We start from the raw sequence: 20,939 nt of genomic DNA on the forward strand, positions 1-20,939 counted from the left end.
GGGAACTGTAGTTGCTAAGGTCCTTGGAATTGTAGCTCTCAGAAGGGTAAAATCAGGCAAAATATAACCAATATTATTATTTTTTATTAGTCAGAGAAGTAATTGTGCTTTGGTTTGGGAGTTAAAGATCTATTTAATATTCTTGTTTTACCAACATCATTCAGACGCCTCACCAAAATGTATCCATTGGAAGAAAAATACCTTTAATTATTTTAGTTGTTTCTTTCCAGAAACCTAGAGTCTTTGTGCTCTTAACAATAGCATGAGAGAGAGTAATTCAACAAGCACACCCTTTTTCTAGATCAGTGAGGGAAACTGTGTCTGTTGAATTCCTGCTCATCTCACAAACTGAAGGCAAGTTGGGATAGCTGACATGATACCCTCCAGATGATGTTGCATTTAAAGTCTCATTAGCCCCAGCCAGCATGGTCAATGGTCAGGGCTAATGGGAGGGCACCATGTTCACTCCCTATGAGTTAAAAGGAACAGATCCATTGTCAGAAAAAAAATGAGAGGTAGCAATTCTAGTCCTCACCCTAAAGCATCTTCTGTACCACTGCTCTTCGGTTTGTGGGTCAGGAGGGACCCACAAGTGTGTCATGAGCAACTTGATCCCGGGTGGGTCACAGCAGAATCATAACCGCCATTTTCTTTTTTGTGTATGGGATTTTTGTAAGGAAAAGTGGGGGACAATGCATAAAAGAGGATTGTAGCAGGTACACCTTGGTCGCATTTACAATGCATATTGCATTTACCAAGGTTTCCTTTTCTATACTTTCCTGATACCTGGCAAATGAGAAGCAAGCACAGGAAGATGAATATGTATGATTAGAGAACTAGGTCCCATGTTGTAAGTTTCAGTTAAAGATGGGTCTTGGGTTTGAAAAGGACTGCTACTCTTCATAATTCTCTCCCTTTGGGGAAGGACTGTGGTTCAGTGGTAGAGCATCTCCTTTGCAAGCTGAAGGTCCCATGTTCAATCCTTGGTGTTTCCAAATCTTAGTGTATATAGCAGGGGTGGCCAGCTCCCAAGATCACCCCCATTTTGGGGGGTTCAGGTCAAAGTTGTTGAGCTTTTTTTAAGAAGGAAAGCCCTGTTTTGGGTGGTTCAGGTCAACATTGTTTTTTAGGGGAGCCAAGGTTGTTGAGCTTCTTTGGGGGGAGCCAGTGATCTACCACAGACGTCCGGTGATCTACCGGTAGATCACAATCTACCTGTTGGACGTGCCTGGTATATAGTATTGAGTTAGATGGACCAATGCTCTGAATCACTATAAGGCAGCTTCCCATGTTCCTGTGTTCGCTGGTGTGGGTTTTCAGATTAAACCACGCAGAGCATGTGGTAAAGTACATCTGACCCTCATTGGGATTTGAATGTCTAGGTTCTGATAAATCAAAGCTAACGCTGCTGCTGTTGTTGTTATTTATTAATCACCTTCCACATATATGTCTCAAGGTGATGTATAAAATATAAGCAAAAAGGGAGAGCAAAAGGGAGAGCAAAACATCACAGAAAATAACAGCAGTCTTTAAAAAAAAAAATCCCACAAATAAACATGGCAGCATGAATTACACACTCCAAAACGTGGGATTGTGGCTTTAAAGCCCTAACCTGTTTTGCTATCTCAAATGGTTGAGCATGTAGTTAAGTATTACTGTGCAGTGACATTTAAGTGTGTAGTCACATGTCCCTGAACAGACACAGGGTATCAATCTGGAAAAAGTTATGTACAGCGTAAGACTGAAATCATAAACATCTTATGTAGAAGTACCCTCCCTTAAAAGAAATGGGATTTATTTCTGAATAAATGAACTCGGCTTAGATTTATCTGTGTGGGCATAGGTGTGTGTGGAGCCCAGTAGTGGAGTGGGGTGGAACCCTGGGTTTAAACGAATAGATCTACTGTCATAATATGCATTTTTAACCCTCATGAAGATTCATGTTAGCAATTGAGATAGGTTTTTCATTTTCTTAATTGTATTATCCTTTACAAAATGTGCTTTCAATGTGTGCATGTCAGCAGGCTCTCTATATAATCCATGCCTATTGGCAAACATATGTGTTTATAACACATGCACAAACTTTCCTCCACATATTTCTATCAGTATAATGTAATGTCTATATTTGTCAACACTGATATCATAATCTTCACTTATTCTAGTTTCTGTGCTTCATCATATCTAGTCTCTGGACTCTCTCTGGATTCCTCTTTCCTGAATATAAAAATGGTTAGATCACTTTGACCTGTGGTTTGTCTTAGCACAGCATATTTGAATTTTGGCTGCCAAGTGTATCAAAAAGTAAACTCCACTCCCTTCCTCTCAGTCTCAACAATTTTAGATATTAGAGATATTCAAAATGTTAGGTTGGCTGCTATGGGCACCCTAGCTAATAACTGTTCACATTTGTGTCCTTCATGAATTCCTAGAGTCATCAATCATTCTCAGTTACATTATTGACCTCTACTGCCTCTGGTTTTGCAAGTAAACTTTGTTCTCTGTGTTAGTGTTCCATTTTCAATTATTAAAAATAAACATATTGAAAATATTTTACAGTTTTTAACCTTTCGTGCCCTTGCAATATCTCCATTGGGTAAATCTCTCCCATTGTTTGATCCAGTGAGCCTATAAACCTTCAGGGATTTACACACAAGCTGGAAGTGCAAAACAGTTTGATACACACACACACACACACACACACACACACACACGTGTGTGTGTGTGTGTATGTAACACAAAATGAATAATGCCTCATAGATAAAACAGGCATGAAACAAAGCCACTCTTGCACTCATCTCTCACCTGTAGTTCCTAGAAGCTGTCAGTGTGCAACAGCAGCCACACCTTGGGAAATCGCTTCGACTGGCTGGCTAAACCAGGTGAGGGTAGCTGATGGGTCTCAAACCCTTGGTGAGTTAGGGACTCCCCCTGCATGCAAAGACAGCTTCCAGCAGTTTGAGTGGACAAGACCAATAGTGGGTCCAACCATCAAAAAGGTGGCTTCTGTCTTGTGGGATATCTTTAGGAGAAGAAAAGGATGAGGAGTAAACCCTACACAAATCCAGAGTGGAGTCCCTAAGACGGATGGCACCTTGTACAACTTCTGGCATCTCCTGCAGCCTAGCTGGTGCCAAACGTATTGCTCTGATTGCCTTTGGACCACATCAGCGAGGCCGAGAGGTGGGTCCAGGGCCATCACACACACTGCCCAGGCTTGCACCTCAGGGAGGTCACTTAGCTGCTGCTAACACAGCAATTTGACTTCACTTCCAATGACATACTCCATTGTCTCTTGAGACTGACGGGTGCCAACAGAAACAACAAAAGATAACCAGATAACCAGGAGCTCTGTGTTCAAAGTGGCATTATATTAGCCTCCAAAATTACAGCAGTAAACGGAATTTGTCAAGGGTGCTGAGTGTATGTCTGTAAGACTAGAGAAATGTAGCTCATAAGGACTGGAGCATATGCCAATATCACAGAGTGCTTGAGAGCTTATTCACACACATCAGTGAAGTCTTTCTCAGTTGCTGTAGCCTTTTAAGAATTCTGCTGAAGAGTTTGGCAAGTGATAGAGGATGCTTTAAGGAGATTATATCCCAGTTATATTCTTTCTCTCTTTTTCTCCTTCTCTTTCCCTTTCTTCCTCCCATGCATATACAGACATTTTCAAACTTCTCTGAATTTTGCAATAGGTTCAAAAACATACCAATAAATGTATTAAAAATAAATCTTTTGATGTAAAAAGGAATATTTTAGGGTAAAATGCACACAAAAATGTATCTTGTGAAAAAAATAGACATTAGAAACAATAGACATTTTAATGAGGTTTTAAATAATTGCAGATTGAGGTGGAAACATGATGTAATAGAATGACAAATGGCAAAATGGACCCTGACAAAGAACCAGGCTTTATCCACCTCAACTCTGGAGCAATATTATGTCAGGGCTTCAGAGACATTGTGGGGAAATTAAAATGAAGCCACTCAGAGGAGTGTTGAGTTCAAGTGGCTACAGACAGCATTTTTGGTCAGTGGCTAGGTAAACAGCCATCCTGAGGGCTCAGGCCATTGGCAACTGCCCAACAGCATTAACTGTGTCTAAGCATTGGTATTCGATGATTGGATCATGATCTAGATTCTATGTGTGCCACCTGGTGCTAGTTTAGGAGATCAGCTTGTCTAGAGCCCTCTCTTTCATTTTTTTTTAAATATAACATATCCTTCTCATTTCAAAGAGGAGGAAATGTGCAGATAGCATTCTGTCCAATATAAGAATAATGTTCTCTTCTGCCTTGCAGCCAGCAAGGGGAAACTATTGTTTAGGGAAGTTTTAAATGTTTGATGTTTTGTTGTTACTGTTGTGGTTGTTGTGGTTGTTACTTATTAATAATAATCTGTTGGGAGCCACCCAGAGTGGCTGGGGAAACCCAGCCAGATGGGCGGGGTATAAATAATAAGTTGTTGTTGTTGTAGTTGTTGTTGTTACTGTTGTGATAGATGTCAATTGACCAGTGGGGAAGCAGAGCTGAATCATGGTGGAAAACAATGTGATTTGAAATAAAATTCTCCTAGAGTAGCAATATATTCCCATAATTAAAACTACTCAGTATCCCTTTCTCCATCTCTGATCATTGACTGTACTGATTGAGGCTGATGCGTGTTTTAGTCCAGAACACATGGAGGGCACCAAGTTGGGGAAGATAGAGATTTTGGTTCAGAAAGGTGGGACTGTTCAATAGGTAGTGGCGTCCTTGTGGACCAAAATTTCCTACAAGGAATCAGTCCAATGTGTTGGGCTTCTTTATGCCCCTTCCAGATTTATGTGCTACACTTTCATTATTTCAAGTGTGTGGAAATAAGTAATATAGTCTGGTCCCCGTCCCCATTGACCCGTGCAGTATTTTATATTGTGGTCCAGTCTAAAGAATATGGCCAAGGATACTTTAAAACCTTTGTGGTAGGGTTAAGATTCACACTTCACTTGCTTGTATGTATGATATATGTTTCTCTGGTGGAGCTTGTGGGATGCGTTGCATGCAGCACAATTGGTGGAATGATTGGGATATGGATGGACAACTAGAAAAGAGGTACATAGTTCATTTTAAAATCCAAGTCAAAGTATCTGGTTTGTAATTATTTTGAAGGCTGACTGAAATCTGTTACTTCGTACTACATTTGTATGCAATTACAACCGACTTTTTACTCTGCTAATTATGAAGCCATCACATTTCCTCCTGACCAAGGCTATGCTTTACAAACACAGGGCTCATCCACACTTAGTTTTTGCCCCACACTTTCTAGGTACAGGTTTGTTCTTTAAAGCTTCATATCTGAGCACACACCCCCCCCCGATCCCCTGATCCATTGCTTTCCCCAGGAAAACTTGCCATTTAACGCTGAATCAGAACAAATGGCAATTCAGGTTATCTGTGGATTGCTGTTTGTTCCGATTTAGCAGGAAAGAGTGGGATTTTACAGGGAAAGTGCTCCCCCCCCCCCAAAAAAACCACACACGCTCTGACACAGAGCTTTAAAAAGTGGACCTATGCCTAGAAATGTGGCACAAAAGGAAGTCTGGATGGTTCCTAAAGAGAGATGGCTTTGTTTGGGGGCATAACTGCAGAAGGGTCATGATTTAGGAGGGCAGTGAATAAGCGAAAATGGTCACATTTTCTCCTTTTGCGTGACTGAGGAGCAGGTGCATGTACTGTTGAAGCAGCAGAAGCAGGGGACAGAGGACACAGAAGCCTGCCATGTCTGTCCCCAGCAGAATTTGTTGGGCTCTCAGACTCAGAAAGGAAATGGAGGCAGAACAAATGAGAAAGACCACTCTTTCGTGGCATGAGCCAACTTCCCCAGTTTTTGCGGCATGTGCCAGGAGCAAATGCACAACTATTAGAGGAAAATGCTAAGTGAATGTGCTAGATTTGCATAATTAGCTAGCAGTTTGCATAATGTGCAAGTTAGGCTTTCCAGATTTGGGGGGCTGGGGTGCAGCAACCCCAAGTATATCATATCACATTAAAGGGTGCATGAATGGTGGTTTCCATTTGGCATGGTGGATCATAAGTTCTGCAGGCCTGGCTTAGTTGCATCAGTTGCTTGCTGGGGAAGCGTAGCAGTCACCGTGACAGTTCTAGTGCTAATGCAGAATTTGTTTTCCATAATACTGGGCTCTGTGAAGTTGCTGCTTGGCTTGTATTTTGAAAAGCATCACTGAAATACTTTGATTACCTTGTTTCTGGGCAAGGCCATTCCATTCATGTGGTCTTACCCTAACCTGTTCCAATGAGAGGTGTAATACCTCATGAATAGGCAAAGCAACATGATGTAGTACCCACTAGTATTGTTTAATATGAGCTATTTGGGGGGACTATTTAAGGTTTATTAATGTCCAGCCTCCTCACTTGTCCCTCAAGCTTTGGGCAGTTTACAATTTAAAGCTAATAGGTATTTAAATAAAAACTGATAAGCTTTAATGTCTAGCTTCCTTTCCTGTCCTTCAGGCTTGAGGCAATTTATAACTAATAAGCATTCTTATAAAACCAGGCTACTCTTTAAAAATTATCCTTAAACAAAGTGTATTAATGCTCATTAAACTGTTAAGTGTCCCAAGACTGAGGCATTGGAAAGGAGACTAGACTTTAAAAATAAATAAATGCTACCTTCCTATTTTTGAAAAGGGGCCACTTAATATGAGCCCCAAGCCAGGAAGTCCCTAGTTCAAAACTCACCTCAGCCTCAAACTCTCTAGGTGGCCTTAAGTGAGGCACCATTTTCTCAGCTCTTATTTGTAATATGTGGATAACAGTACTGGATTACCTTACAGGGTTATTGTAAAGACTGCTGAGAAAATATAGCTGAAGCACTTTAATGCACTATATCAGTGCTGTTGGCAATACTCAAGCAACAAGCCAGTGATGAGATCAGGCCCAGTGTTAAGCACCCAGTATACTTGAGCAGTGGCAAAAGTCCACATGCCCTGGAAGAGTCCACCATTCCTCCCCTCCCCTTTCCCACCATCAATTGGGCCCCCCTAGGAGCATTGTGCTGGCACTGGCAGTGCCATGCAGGTGACAACACTGTTGATGAGTGTGATGGCAAAACCTACCTATGAACTAGCCAGAATCCATGGAAAAATCTCTTGTGATGCTTTCAATAAAGCTATAAGTCATTCCCAGATGTTCTTCCAAATGAATGAAGATGCAGAATCTGCCAGAGAAACTGTTTGTTGTGAGTTGCATTCCCAGTTCCGCTCCCAGGGGAATGCTTGAAGGAAGGAAGTTTCTGATCCGTTCTACCTTTGAATTAACAGTCCATATGCTCATGTTAAGCATGAACATCATCATTAGCTCAGTAAACCATTGCGCTAAGGCATTTAATTAGAAATGACAATCCTCACCATATCAAGCATTTCTACAGTCTTCTAAAAATTACATCTAAGTTCATGCCATAATTTGAGCCAGAGCTCACTCTGAGACTTTTTTAGCGCCAGCTCTCAGTTGTGGAACATATGATTGCGTATTAACTCTTGGTTTATGCCACTCTATAACCCTTTGGCATTAAGGGTCAGGTTTAAAGAAGTAGAAAGTAGAATACAAATGATTTAAGATTTGACATGGCAATTCATTTTTAGGGCCTCTGATTTGAGTGTTCACCCTGACACCTCCAATATTTAACTCCCCTAAGCAATTGCAATTCCATGGTCATCATATGGATTATTGAATAACTGAGTAACTGACTGGGTGGATTATTGATCCTGTTTTAGTGAAGTCCTCAGAATGGCTCAAAATTTTAATGAATTGCAATTAATACATTAAAAGCAATACACTCAAAACCAAGCAAACTATAAACAGACCACCTGGGGCAAGAGAGGGGCAGCTGGTGTTTTTGTGTCAGCTTCCCTCTCTCTATTGTTTATTTTAAAATTTAATTTATATCCTACCTTTCTTCCCAGAGGAGCCCATGGTGAGAAACACTAATGTGATAAAACAGTTTAAATGTCTAAAAATACCTAAAAGCAATTCCAATGTAGATGGAGACCAGGAAAGATTTCCACCTAAAAGGTTTGTTGAAAGAGGAAAAACTTCAGTTGGTGCCAAAAAGACAACAGAAATGGCACTAATCCTTCCCATAGTGCCTTACTACTGATTTACAAAATCTTGCCATTCAAGACTTGTCATTCCCTCCTTGAAACCCAACCAGAGCAGTGATGAGGAAATATTGGAGGTATCTAAGATCAGAAAAATAAGTCAGATCAGTTGCAATGTGGAGTCTTGAGAGTCTTCCAGACTTAAGTTGAAAATCAGTGTCCATTTGAAGTCTTCTTGTTTCACTCTGGGCTCCTCCAGGTTACTTGTTTATTGAGTTTTCATCTTGATTTGCTTGTACAAAGCTTGCATGGAAATTAGATTATAAGCTGTCTTTATTGACCTTTTATTCTTATTTGGTCTTGAGAACACTGTGTGACAATGAGCCTTCATCCTACATTCATCATCATTTCTTTACGCAGTGTTTATACATCTTCCTATTAATAATTTGTTCATTCTACATTTCAGTGCATTCTTTTTAAAAGTGGATTTCTTACACTAGGGCAACAGAACGGCTTAATCACTTTAATAGCACAAGCCTAAACTTCCCGGTATGCGTTTAAATCCCAGTCCACAATAGTGTCAGTCTGGAGGCATCCCCTGCTTCCACTGTTATCTAAACTCTCCAAGAAGTAGCCTGCTGAAATGTACTCCCCATGGCATATAAAAGGCTGGTTACAACTGTTTGTCATCTGAAACTCTTTTTCAAGATATAGGGATTCCGATTCCAGAGATTCCCAGGCTTTTTCAAAATGGTGGCCATCACAGCTCCTGAAGAGTAATGGTGACAAAGAAGCGTTTACCAGGGCGAAAAGGACTAATCCAGTGTGCTGTGATGGATGGTGGGTGAGTCAGATTGGGAATAACAGATTCTGTTGTGACTGAAACCCAGAGTAACAGGACAGCACTAATTCTAAGCGCTAGCATAGAGCACATGTATATATTGTTTAGTAGAACAGAGGCAGCTGAGTAGGACAAGTTACTGCTTGCCTTCCTGTTCAGTGCAGAGAAATACGATTCTCTCCATCCCTAATATGGAGAAAAAAATAAAACCCAATGTGAATCAGGGTGAGGGATTCCATATGAGATTGGAGAAACCGTTTTCAGTTCTAGCCAGGAACAGTTGCATGTGGGTGGCAGCTTATCACCAGCCTTGCCAATTTTAATCCAAATCCCAATTTTTGTCTCTCTCAGCTGCGGAGGAAAGGGTCTTCTCCATAGGCACTTTAATTTTCTGCAGAGGTTAATCATATAGTCAGTAGTGGCTCAGGGATTTAATCCCCCCTTGTTTAGCCCCTTGACAGAAGGTTTGTGTCCATTCTGAGGTCAGCAGAAGTGATGGAGAGATCAGCTTTCTTTGCACAGCACACTCTCTATATTTGCCCATGAATTTATTTGGGAGACTTTGAGCACATGCAATTCCTTCCCCCATTTCTTCCTTTGGGGGATGAGGTGGTGTTGCATGTTGCAGTTAGGAGAAAGGGCTGTCGCTTGGGAACCCTAGCTCTGGTTATATCATTTCCCCACATAATTGTACTAAATTCTCAGCTCTGCAAATGCTAAGAGGCTTTTCTTTAGTTTAGTGCTATGTGTAACAAAAACGGGGTGGGGGGGAATAGGAAGAATGTGGTGAAATGACTTTTAATTGTGGCTTTCAGATTATGACACCTATGAGAAGAAATAAGCCTCAGGAACTCTGAAAGTAACAGTCTACCATTTACTGGTGCTTTCTTCTGTTTTAGATAAAATTATTTGAGCAATGTAAAGCAAGTGAGATGAAACATTTTTTGGACCAACAAGTGTTTAAAATGCGATGTTCTGTTTTTTGGCTGGATGTCTGAGGTGGAGTAGGGGAGGACAGGGAGATTTCTGTGCCATGACTTCAGCCCATCTTATTCCATGACTTTGCAGAATTCTTTTCAGCTCCCAAAATTGAGTGAGAAGGTGGTGGTAGCTCTGCCACGGGGCGCATTGCAGGAAATTGGTCTTCAAATGTACATCAGGAGTACACTTATTGTTCATGAAGACAAGGACAGATTTAAAGAAGGAGCAGTGTGAGAAAAGGGAGAGATGGTTCAAGCAGTGCCTAAATCTGGGCTTCAACTCTGATATAAGATTTTAGATTAAAATACTTTAGCCCTTCATTTTTGTTGCCTGGTGTTCAGTCTACTAGACCACACCTTTGCCCTGTGGCACATTTGTTGTTTAGAAAACTCCTGCTGCGACTTCTGGCACTGTGTCTGAGCTTGGAGGCAAATAAACAGATTTCCATGACAACACCTGCCTGTTCTTATTAAATCATACAGGGGGCCAAGCAATTCCAGAGTCAGAAAAGCTTCATATAACCTGTTCCCATTATGCATGTGGCATTTCATGCTAGCATATCTCCAGTGTGCGGTGCAATACATAAAGAACACTGACTGCTGTGCAGAACAGAAAAGCATAGATGGCAGAATGAGATGGCATAGATAGGAGTAGAAATGGCATGTGGCTATGTGTGGACCCTTTCTGTAGTAGATATGAAAGTGTGGTTTTTAAATCAGAGAACAAATGAATATTTATTATGTACCATAAGTCATCACAGCAAGAAAGGGAATATGAATCAGAAAGTGGTGGTGACCCAATATGAGCCTTGGGAAAAACAAGACTTCCAACCCCCATTCCCAAAGAATATTCTTACTGCATTGCTTCTGAATTCTGATTTGAAACTCGGGCAGCCATTCTGAAATATGACATAGTACTTATGAGGAATCCACTTATCCTTAAACAAAAAAGCATTAAATATATCCATATTCTTTCAAATTTCTCACGTCTATTTACATGGATTCTTGAAATATTTTGACCACTTTCTTGCACCAAACAAACTATTATTGTGGCATTTTAGTTTTTTCACACCAATCCATTTTCATTCTCCCAAGCAAAGCACTTATCTGCCTTTAGACTACAGAACGCATGCTGTGCAATCACAAGAAAACTGTTGATGTGTACAGCCTATTGTTTATGCTAGTTTAAAACAGCACAAAGCATGATGCAATAGGCCACAAAAACCTTTAGAGTTTTTCCATAGTACTGTATTATCTCTAGCCCCTAGTGATAGGCCATTATTTATTACCTGCAACCTCATATCTTGTACCTTGGGAACTCCAAGAAAGCAAACAATCATAGCAGTTCTTAAACTGGTGGTTAAAATAATGCAGTTCTGAAAAATTCAGTCTGTCATCTTGATGCAATTGTATCCAAACACAGAAGAAAACCTTCTCCTTGGTCTCAGGAACTACCGTGCAAAATTTGGTTGTGATATCTTGACAGATGTCCAGATACAAACAAACAACTTTCCGAAATGTGTATTAGATTTATTTATTTATTTTACAACTTCATGAACTGCTTCACGGCCTGAAGTCATCAAAGTGGCATACAACAGGATAAAAATGAAATGCAACACATACAAAACCTGCTAGTTCTAAAAAACAACAACCCAATAAAACAATTTCCACAAACTCTAAAGCAATACAACAATTCCTACAGAGTCTAAAAACAATACAACAATTTCTACAGATCTAAACTTAATGTTTGATAAGTGACTGGGTCACATAAAGCTTTCTTAAACAAAATTGTCCTCAGTATATGCATAAACATCATGATGCCAAAGTGCTAGTCACTAATCCTACATCATGCATACTCAGAAGACTTGCTGCCAGGAAGATTTTGGGGGAGGGAAGGAAGGGAATCCCAGTCAACACAGAATCATAGCACTGGAGAAAGATAGCATCAACCTCCCATGAAAATAAATATAATCAATTTTTTAAAGCAAATGGCCACAGAATGGTAGGGCTATGAGGAAGGAGCTGGTATTCACCTTTTTGAAAAAGAGATAAAACTCACACATTTGAGTGAGGCCATGTGGGAGCAATTAAATTCTTGATAATTAAACACTCTAAAATGGTGCAGATATTGGTGCGGTGGGTGGGAAACAGTTGTGTTCCACAAAGCATTCATAAATCTGGTGAGTGTGCTAGCAGGGGTGTGTGTTAAACATAACATTTTCCAATGACAGAGTTGCAATTTAAATATCCCTGTAAGCAGAAATGCATCATTAAAAGGATACATGGCTTATGCATATTTGAGGGGCAGCTGTTTTCCTACCAAAAATTACAAGAGAAAAAGGCCCAAACGGTTCTTTGTTACATATGGCATTTTCATTTCTGGGAGCAGAACTTCACAGTGAGAATCTTGACACTTTGAAAGCTTTCTAGTTTATCAATCCTTAATTCCAGTATGCTTCACCCTAGTCCAATTGGCCTCACTTTTCCTGTCTCCCATCTGATCAGAGTTATCAGCATATGAAAAGCTGTGGGCCATTTTGCCAGCCAAGGAGAAAGGCAGTTTGGGAAGAGTGAGCGAATAGTGAAGGGCCACACTTCAGACTTGAAGTCTGTTAGAAGCTGGATAGCTGCCTCTGTGTTTTGTGGGGGCTTCTGCGCATAAAGTCATCACCACAGACATCAAGATATGGAATAGCAAAAGATGTCAACAATAATATGGCAGCCACTTTTCATTCCTAAGGGGTTTTTAAAATCTGCATTTACAGCTGCTAGCAAAGTTCCCAGAGGAAGGCTCACCCTCCTCCTTAAATTGCACTATATTTATACTGAACTCTGAAAAGGACTTTTGCTTATTCCTCTTTCTGCCTCAATTAGCTTCATGAATTTGCTTCACTTGATTAACCTCTGTGGTATAAGCACACTGCATGCCACAACTCGGAAGAAGCCTTAAGCATCTCCAGCAGGTTCCACAGGGGACATTCTAGCCCCCCAGAGTGTTCCTTGAGATGCCTGTGCAGAACCCATGTGATACACACTAAAGCCAACTGCTTCAGAAGGACAATTAAGAGACCATCAGGGAAGTGGGAAGTGCTTTGAAATGCTGCCATATGGCTCATCAGAATGGATCCTCTTTCCTCGCAGCCCATGCCTTCAAGGGAAGTGCCATGACTCAGTGGTGCATGATTTGCATGGAAAATACCCCTGGGTTCAACTCCCAGCATCTCTACATATTGCTGCGGGAGCTCCCTGCCTGTAATGCTGGAGAACTACTGCCAGTCAGTGCAGACAGTGCTTTGCTAGATGGACCCAATGGTTAGACTCAATGTAAGGCAGTATCCTATATTCCTAATGCTTTGTGAACTGGCCAATGTATCCAGGTCTCATATTTTGAGACTCCACAAGATTGAAGTATATAAAATGCTTGTGGATGCTCCCACTTTGCCAGTCCTGAAGGATTTGTCTACTTTTAAGAGACTTAGGCTGCAATCCTGTACACACTTACTTGGGAACCCAACTACTTCTGAGTAAACATGTGTAGGATTTTGCAGGTGGAGTTATATCTTCACCACTAAGTTTCTGGTGGGTGCTACTGAGGGCAATTTAGGACTCTGGCTCCAATGGAGAGACTGTAGCAGGACAAATTGTACCCAGGAAAAGAATTTGTACCCTGATACCAAAATAAGCAAAAGAGGGCCTCATTTATGTTAGCCTTTGGGGAACAGAGGGGCTGCTTGGTGCTGATGTGGTTATTACATCTTCACACATGCGATAACTGACTTCCTCTCTTCCTTCAGTACTGTCATCATATACCATATGCTTTCATCTAGACATCACCCACCATTCCATGTTTGAGTTTTGACATGTTCACACCTCCTACCACAGTATCTGAGTGCTGCAGAAGGCTTAGAAAATAACTTAATGGAGGTTTGAAATATTGAAAGGGAGACATCTTATTATTAAGGAATCATAAATCCTAATTCAGTGCAATAGTAGGCAGGCAGTTTTCAGAGTGAAAGCAAGTGTATGCTACTAGGAGACGACAAAATTGTTTGGGCTTTCCTCCATGCAGATCCTTTATCTGGATTTATTTTAACTGCCTTGGGTAGAATGGTGACTGTTTATAGTGTCTGCAATAATGTCAATCTGGGATACAATTCCCTCGGGCCCTTCACTCACTTGAAATAATCCACTAGCAAACATTGTTCATTCTCGGCAGTTGCAGAACAATCCAGTCTTACAAAATGGACCCTAGCAGCAAAGCTCCAGAGCAAAGTGGTCTCTGCTTCTGGAATGACCTCAGCTGACAAAAGAGGAGGAGCCCCTAGTTTTCTGACCTTTGTGACAAATCTGTCCATGTGTTCTATAGTGTGCAAAGTATCCCCCTTTCTATTGTATAGCAGCACCTTGGAAAGGATCTGTCCCTGCTTCCCCAGCTTTGAACCAACTCCTAAGTTTTTTTTCCCTGAAATTCACAAGTTGCAGAGAATTATTTGAGGGTAAGATATACTGACCCTGTTTGCGACTAGATTTATGACTAAAACGGGACAGAACCCATTACCAGAACTCTCTCAAAGTATGGGGAAAGTTCAGATCCAGATTTTTGAAAGGTGGCATGGTAAACAATGGAGGGGCTTGTCCCTTGTGGCAAGCAGGATAGTGCCCCACCAACCTTAGTCTGCTCTCAACCACTTGCCTTTTTACTTAAAACCAATCCAGTGGGTAGCATTTCCTATTGGCTGCTTCCTCCTTAATCTCAGTGTTGCCCTCGATAAACTCAGTAGAGAGAAAGATGGAGACAAAACTAGAATTAATTGGCTCTGGCTCCACCCACTATTGACTTTCCAGCCTTTTACTGGTGGTGAAGAGGGTAATATATAAGCTTGGAAACCCCCGTTTCAATCTGAAATATGAGCCCATTAAAAGAGGCCACTATCTCTTAACCTTATCGTCCACCTCACATAACATAGCTATCATAATACTGGCCTACCTAACAGGGTTGTTCTGATTGGTTGATAGATAGATAGATAGATAGATAGATAGATAGATAGATAGATAGATAGATAGATAAGGCTCTCAGTGGGTGAGGGTCTAAAACATTATTATTATTATTATTATTATTATTATTATTATTATTATTATGCCAAGCTGCAATACCATAGAATAACATTTCCATACGCTGCATGGTAAGTAGGTCTAGAAATCAGCTGAGGTCCAAACAATTCCTACTTTAATTTTAAAATAAATAAAGACAGGCAATGAAATGGATGCATTGTGGCAGGCTGCTGTGAATAAGAGATGCATGTGTGCGCCCTGTCTCATTCAGCACACACATTTCTCTGATCTTGTTTGCGCGCGCGCACACACACACACACACAGACAGGCGGACACACACAGAGGAAATGATTAGAAAGCCCTCCCCTCCCCCCTTTTTCTCCCTGCTTTTCCTCTCAGTGCCTCCTGCTTTCTTCTGAGTAAATCCTTCCTATGTATCAAAAACTACAAAAAGGTAGCCTGTGCCCTTTTCCTCCCCCTGCTTCCACCAGCATGACACCTTCACAAAGGTTCACTGATCTCCGGGACCAGCCTCCAGGGCAGCAGTGGGAGGGGGGAAGGGATGAGACAACTATTTTTGGCTCCTCTTGCAGCACGGCATCTCTTGGTTCATGTTTTGTAGCATGATTCTCATGCGGTGCATCAGTGGAACAGGGGCACAAAAAAACAAATCCAAGAGAAAGTGCCTTATCACATTCAAATCTTCTTTGCTGGCATCTGAACTTTCTATGGACAAGCTCTTAGTCCACAAACATACTCGTTTTTTCTTCCTTCGTATTCCTTGTCCGTATCTTCGTTTTGCCCAGCTTTCTTTCTTTCTTTTAAAGAAGCAACTCAGTCTAGAAATTGTGCCTATAAAACTGTGACTAGTTAAAGTGGTACTTCTCTCCTCCCTTCACCCCTTTATTTCTGGGCAAGTTTCCATATGAAATTGTTCTTGATGGGAATGCAAGAAGATCCAGTATTCAGGGAGATGGGGTAGGCATAAGCAACGGCGATCCAAACTACTGACTCTCACGGTGCCTATTCTCTGAGGCTATAACTATCTTTGCCACTGAGGAAGCGTTATGCCTTATCACTGGCTGGCAGGCACTATTTCTTCTAGCCCTCTGCATCTGACTTTGATTACCCACAACTATCCGCACTGGACTCATCATCACCTGCCACTCTGTCAATCAAATGACTGGCCCGTGGCTTTGGTCATTTGTGTTCTCCCTCAGAATTGCCTTTTCATGCACACAGAAAGTGAGGGAGATTGATCCATCAGCCTCGTAAATCCCTCCCTAAATCAGTGAATACCCTCTGGACAGAATGGCAAAGGGCAGACAAGTGGAAGCAATTTTCCCAGCGGTCAGATGGTACCACAGAGACAAGATCCGCTACTTACAGTTCTCCGCTGGCTGGGATGGAGTCTCTTTAGAGTTGCCAAACCCTGTTGTGGGTATCCCAACGTTTCTGTGCAAGCGATGTGCAGGCAGGCAGGCAAGCGCTCGTAAAGCGCCGCTCGGCATCATCCCCCTTCGCCCTGCATGATGCCAAGACTCTGGAACCATCGAAAGTGCAGCAGTGGAGTAAAGGGGAGATAGCTGTGTGCAATAGGGACGGCAGTCAGCTGAATAATCGAGAAAGCGCCAAGTGGGGAGGAGAGGGAAGAGAGAAAGAGAGAGCAAGAGACGGAGCAGGGTGGAGTGACAGCTGGGGGTACATCTGTGATGACAGCAGCAGTGCACACACAGAGAGGGGGGAAGCATGCATGCACATTCAGACACACAGGCTCACCCAGTGAGAAGGAGCCGACCCAGACAAGCAAGCAGAATCTACTCTCAAAACATCTACAGTCTTAGAGTCTGTCAGGAGCTTGAAAGCTCAGAATTACCCTCATCTTCTCCTTGGGAAACAGCAGGTGCTTTTGTATTGCTTGAACTCCCTTCACCCCTTTTTGAGAAGCAGGAGCAGATAATCAGGAGGGATTTAAGCATCCTCCTTCCTTTCTTCCCCTTGTTATGAAGCAGCGGGAGGTATGGGGAAGAAAGGAGACTAATTGTGCACAATAAAAAACACAGTGAAAAGTGAAGGAGTTGGCTGCCTGCCAGGATTTGGAATAGGATTTGGAATAGGCACAGAGTAGGGGGTTAAGGGGCCAGAGTGGAAGACAGCACCCAGGCTCTTTGGCAACCTGGAAAGCAGAAAGGAGAAAATACAGTTTGTCTCCAAGATGGACTGAAACTTGACTCTGGATAAAGAGCTAGCAGCTACAACAGCATGGCAGAAAAAGTAGCCTATGGTGGAAGGGTTATAGCTCAGTGGTAGAGCATCTGTTTGGATGCAAAAGGCTCTGGGTTCAATCCCCAGCATCCCTAGATAGGGCTGAGACTGAGAGCTGAGCGACACAATATGAAGAAATATGATTCCTGTACAAACACCCTCCTATAATTCTTCCATCCCTAGTCAGTCACCTCAGTCTGCATAATGTGTAGATTGGGTATCAGTCCAGGAGGACCTGCTCAGCTATCTCTATGAAATCTTTCATATTATGTCCTTTTTTGTTTCCTGCAAATTTTCATTTCTGTCAAACATCTTTCTTCTGCCCTCGATTTCCCTTCCCAAAGCTTAGTCCAGCAAGAATTACCCTTCATCCTATGTGCTCTAACTGCATTCCCTCCAATGTCACCTCTCCTTTTTTTAGATTGTATTTGCTTTACTTCCATTTTTAATTATTTTTAGACTGTTCTGAAGTTACTTTTTAAGTATAATGGCTCTTAGACATTCAGCAAAATAGGACAAGCACTTGATGGGCAGACATTTTTCACTTACTAAAAGGATAAAATAGATAAAAAGAGGTCTCTTTCTGGTTACTCTCAGGTCCTCCTTTATGAAATGATGCCCTTTTTAAAAGGCAAACCAACTGCCATGGCAGAATAATGTAGACAGGAGTGTATTGAACCAGGTAGAAAGGAATAGAGTTTGCAGCATGGACAAAGTGAAAATTATTTTCAAAGAGTTGTCTCGGGTCTGCCACGCTTAGTAAAATTAGAAAAACATTCTGCAGCAAGACTTCATTAAGTTCAGTTTTTATACTGCTGCATCCCAAGGTTCATGATGGGTAACAATACAATACAGAACACCCAATGAAATTTAAATTACCACTGCCATAAGAACATAAGAAAAGCTGTGCTGGATCAGACCAAAGGCCTATCTCTTCCAGCACTCTGTTCCACAGTGCACAACCAGATATCTGTGGTTCCACAGGCAGGACAATAGCACAACAGCACTTTCCTCCCCATGATCCCCAGCAACTAGAACACTGCTTCAGAGGTCTAATACCTTTAATGCTGGAGGTCATGCATAGTCATCATGTCTAGTAGTAATTGATAGCCTTAGTCTTCAGGAATTTGTCTAATCCCTTTTCAAAGCCATTCATACTGGAGGCCATTTTTATATCTTGTGGCAGCAAATTTTGAAGTTTAACTATGTGCAGTGTGAATAGGCTTAGCACTAGCTATTAAAAGCCAAGCTAAGTAACTAATTTTTGCAGTCCTTCGAGAAGGCATAATGGGTTCAGATTTTGAGGGATTTGTATGTGTTATAATTGTCTGTTAACTTACAGTAACTGGGACCAGTTTTCTTAGCCATTATGGTGCAAAGGAGCCATCTTTCTTCTCTCTGTCTCTCTCTCAGAGATGGAACTGCACAACAGAACTTCCTTCCTTCCTTCCTTCCTTCCTTCCTTCCTTCCTTCCTTCCTTCCTTCCTGCCTTCCTTCCTGCCTTCCTTCCTGTAGTCTGAAACCAGTGGGACAATGGACAAGATCCTGATGGCATGAAAAAATGGGTTGCAGTAATAGGGTCCAAGATTACAAAACCATTGTATGTGAAGGTGGTTCCAAGAACTGGCTCCCATTAGCCTACTGTGTTCCAAAACATCCCAACTGAAACCTACTCAGATTAGGGGACATGTAATGAAATCTTCCTTTCCAAAATTATTGGTTTACTCTGCCACCAAAGAAAGATCTAGGAGTGGTGACCCTCCTTCTTGGTCATAAGCATTGATGCTAGGCTAACAAGCTTTTATATTTACATAGATAAATCAATATACCCCCAAAGGCCAACTGAAATGCACATCCTTTGGTGCCTGACAGATTCTGGGCAGTGATGGAGACAGTTGGCATCTCCCCTGAACAGGCGTTCTACAGTTGTCATGCCACAATGGAAAAGGCCATATCCTACCTGCCCACGTTTCTCATATGTTAATCTTGCTGTTCAAGAAGTACATATGGGCAGATGTTTTACTGAAGCATTTATTGAAATAAATTCAGAAAATGTGAGTCAGAGAACTTAAATGTCAATTTCTCAGACTCACACCTTTTGAAAACATTTTCCTTACAACCCTTGGCAGAGGTTACCCCATGTTGTCATTTCAGTTACATAGGGCTGTCAAGTTCCAAACTGCTTTTGGGGATTGATCTGGCCCACAAGCTGCTAGCAGGATATCCCTGGTCTGAGGCCTTCTATATCTGGCTTCTCTCACAAACATTTCTACCTGGGTAGAGATACCCTTTTAAATTACGTAATGTGTCCCTTTTAAATTACGTAAAATTGTGACTAGGAAAGAAGATGCGTCCCTTCCATTTCTGCATGTTTTTGAAGGACAAGCTGCAAGTGATAGAGAACTAATACAGTATAATATAGGTTAGGATCCATATAGCTAGTTTGGTGTACTGAAAGGGGCTTTTCGTTGTGTTCTCGAACACCTTCCTTTCTTCCTGCCTTCCTTTCCACATGGTAAGTTGCTTTTTAATCCAAGGGAAGCTTACTGTTAGAGGCCATTGAATACCAATTGCTGGGAATCACAGGTAGGGAGAATGCTGTTGCACTCAGCTTTGGCTTGCAGGTTTCTCACTGGCATTTGGTTTGTCACTGTGATTCAGCATGGTTTTTCCTATGCTCTTACACATGCACCCTATGCATAAATGCATGCAGCCCGAACAGTGACAAGTGCCATATCTGGTATCGGTAGCTTGAGTACAAATTGCTGTACAAGAATGTACTACATGGCTAGCCCTGAACTTTGGCTTGCTTCTTACTCCCACTCCACTCGCACACAAACTTCCCTGTCCCCCCCCCACACCATTTATCTACCTTCTCCATTTGTTGATATGAAGCTTATTAACTACTTAGTAATCTTCACTTTTGACATAACTGTATTGTATTGACCCTCCTGCTAATTACTAAATGCAGTGGGATTTACTTGTGTATTCTGTTGGATGGATGGAAAACAGATTCTTCTTTACCATGTTTTTCATTCCCTTTGCACAATCTGCCAGGATTTAGATTTCTTCTGGTGAAAACATGAAATGCTTAGTACTTTCATGTTCTTCTAAGGTTTGTTGTTCTGGCATTATCCACTAAAGAGTTGTAAGAAAGCTGCAGGCCAGTGATATGATCTAGTTGTGATAAAGGAAATGGTTCTCACTTGAATGGTTTCAAGGGATAACAGGGAATTTACCCTGTGTACAAAGGCAGAATGTCTTTTAAACCAAATCTGCAAACAGCCTCATTTACAGCCTATGATGTTTTCGCATCAAATAGTACCAGAGGGATATTAGTTGCAGGTCCTTACCAAATAATATGGGTTTTTCATGGGTAAGTGCTCAGGAACTAGTAAAATTGGAGGAGGGTAGTGGTGATTGCAGTATCCCAGCCCTCAAAATGTTTAGAACCAGGTCCTGGAGAAATGTAGGTAATTATTCCTTTTACAAGCAACTCCACAGCAATAAGCACTGCTGTTTTGAATATTGTTGCTGTGTTGCATGCACCTATTGTTTCTACGATTTCACTGGTGAATAATATACTCCTTCTTGTACCAAAATACCTGTGACATCTTGAAGCCTATTTTTAAAGTTAATGTTTTATTTTTATTTTACTTTTTTAGACTTGATAGTTGCTTTACTGTACTACTGAAAGAGTTACGTG

The 20,939-nt window shown here is 41.5% G+C and overlaps 2 protein-coding genes across 2 annotated transcripts in view; one reads left to right on the top strand and one right to left on the bottom strand.

Annotated features, from left to right (window-relative positions):
- LRTM2 (leucine rich repeats and transmembrane domains 2) overlaps window positions 1-16,636 on the bottom strand; it is a 28,261-nt gene extending 11,625 nt beyond the window's left edge. The window contains exon 1 of the mRNA XM_083700797.1: window positions 16,355-16,636. The gene's annotated coding sequence lies outside the window, so the exon portion shown is untranslated. The remainder of the gene's footprint in view (window positions 1-16,354) is intronic.
- The window catches only part of CACNA2D4 (calcium voltage-gated channel auxiliary subunit alpha2delta 4), a 166,092-nt gene that overhangs the window by 108,688 nt on the left and 36,465 nt on the right, over window positions 1-20,939 (top strand). The gene's annotated exons all lie outside the window — the stretch shown is intronic.

Source organism: Podarcis gaigeae (genome assembly GCF_964106915.1).
Source record: "Podarcis gaigeae genome assembly, chromosome: 10".
NCBI classification, from domain to species: Eukaryota; Metazoa; Chordata; class Lepidosauria; order Squamata; family Lacertidae; genus Podarcis; species Podarcis gaigeae.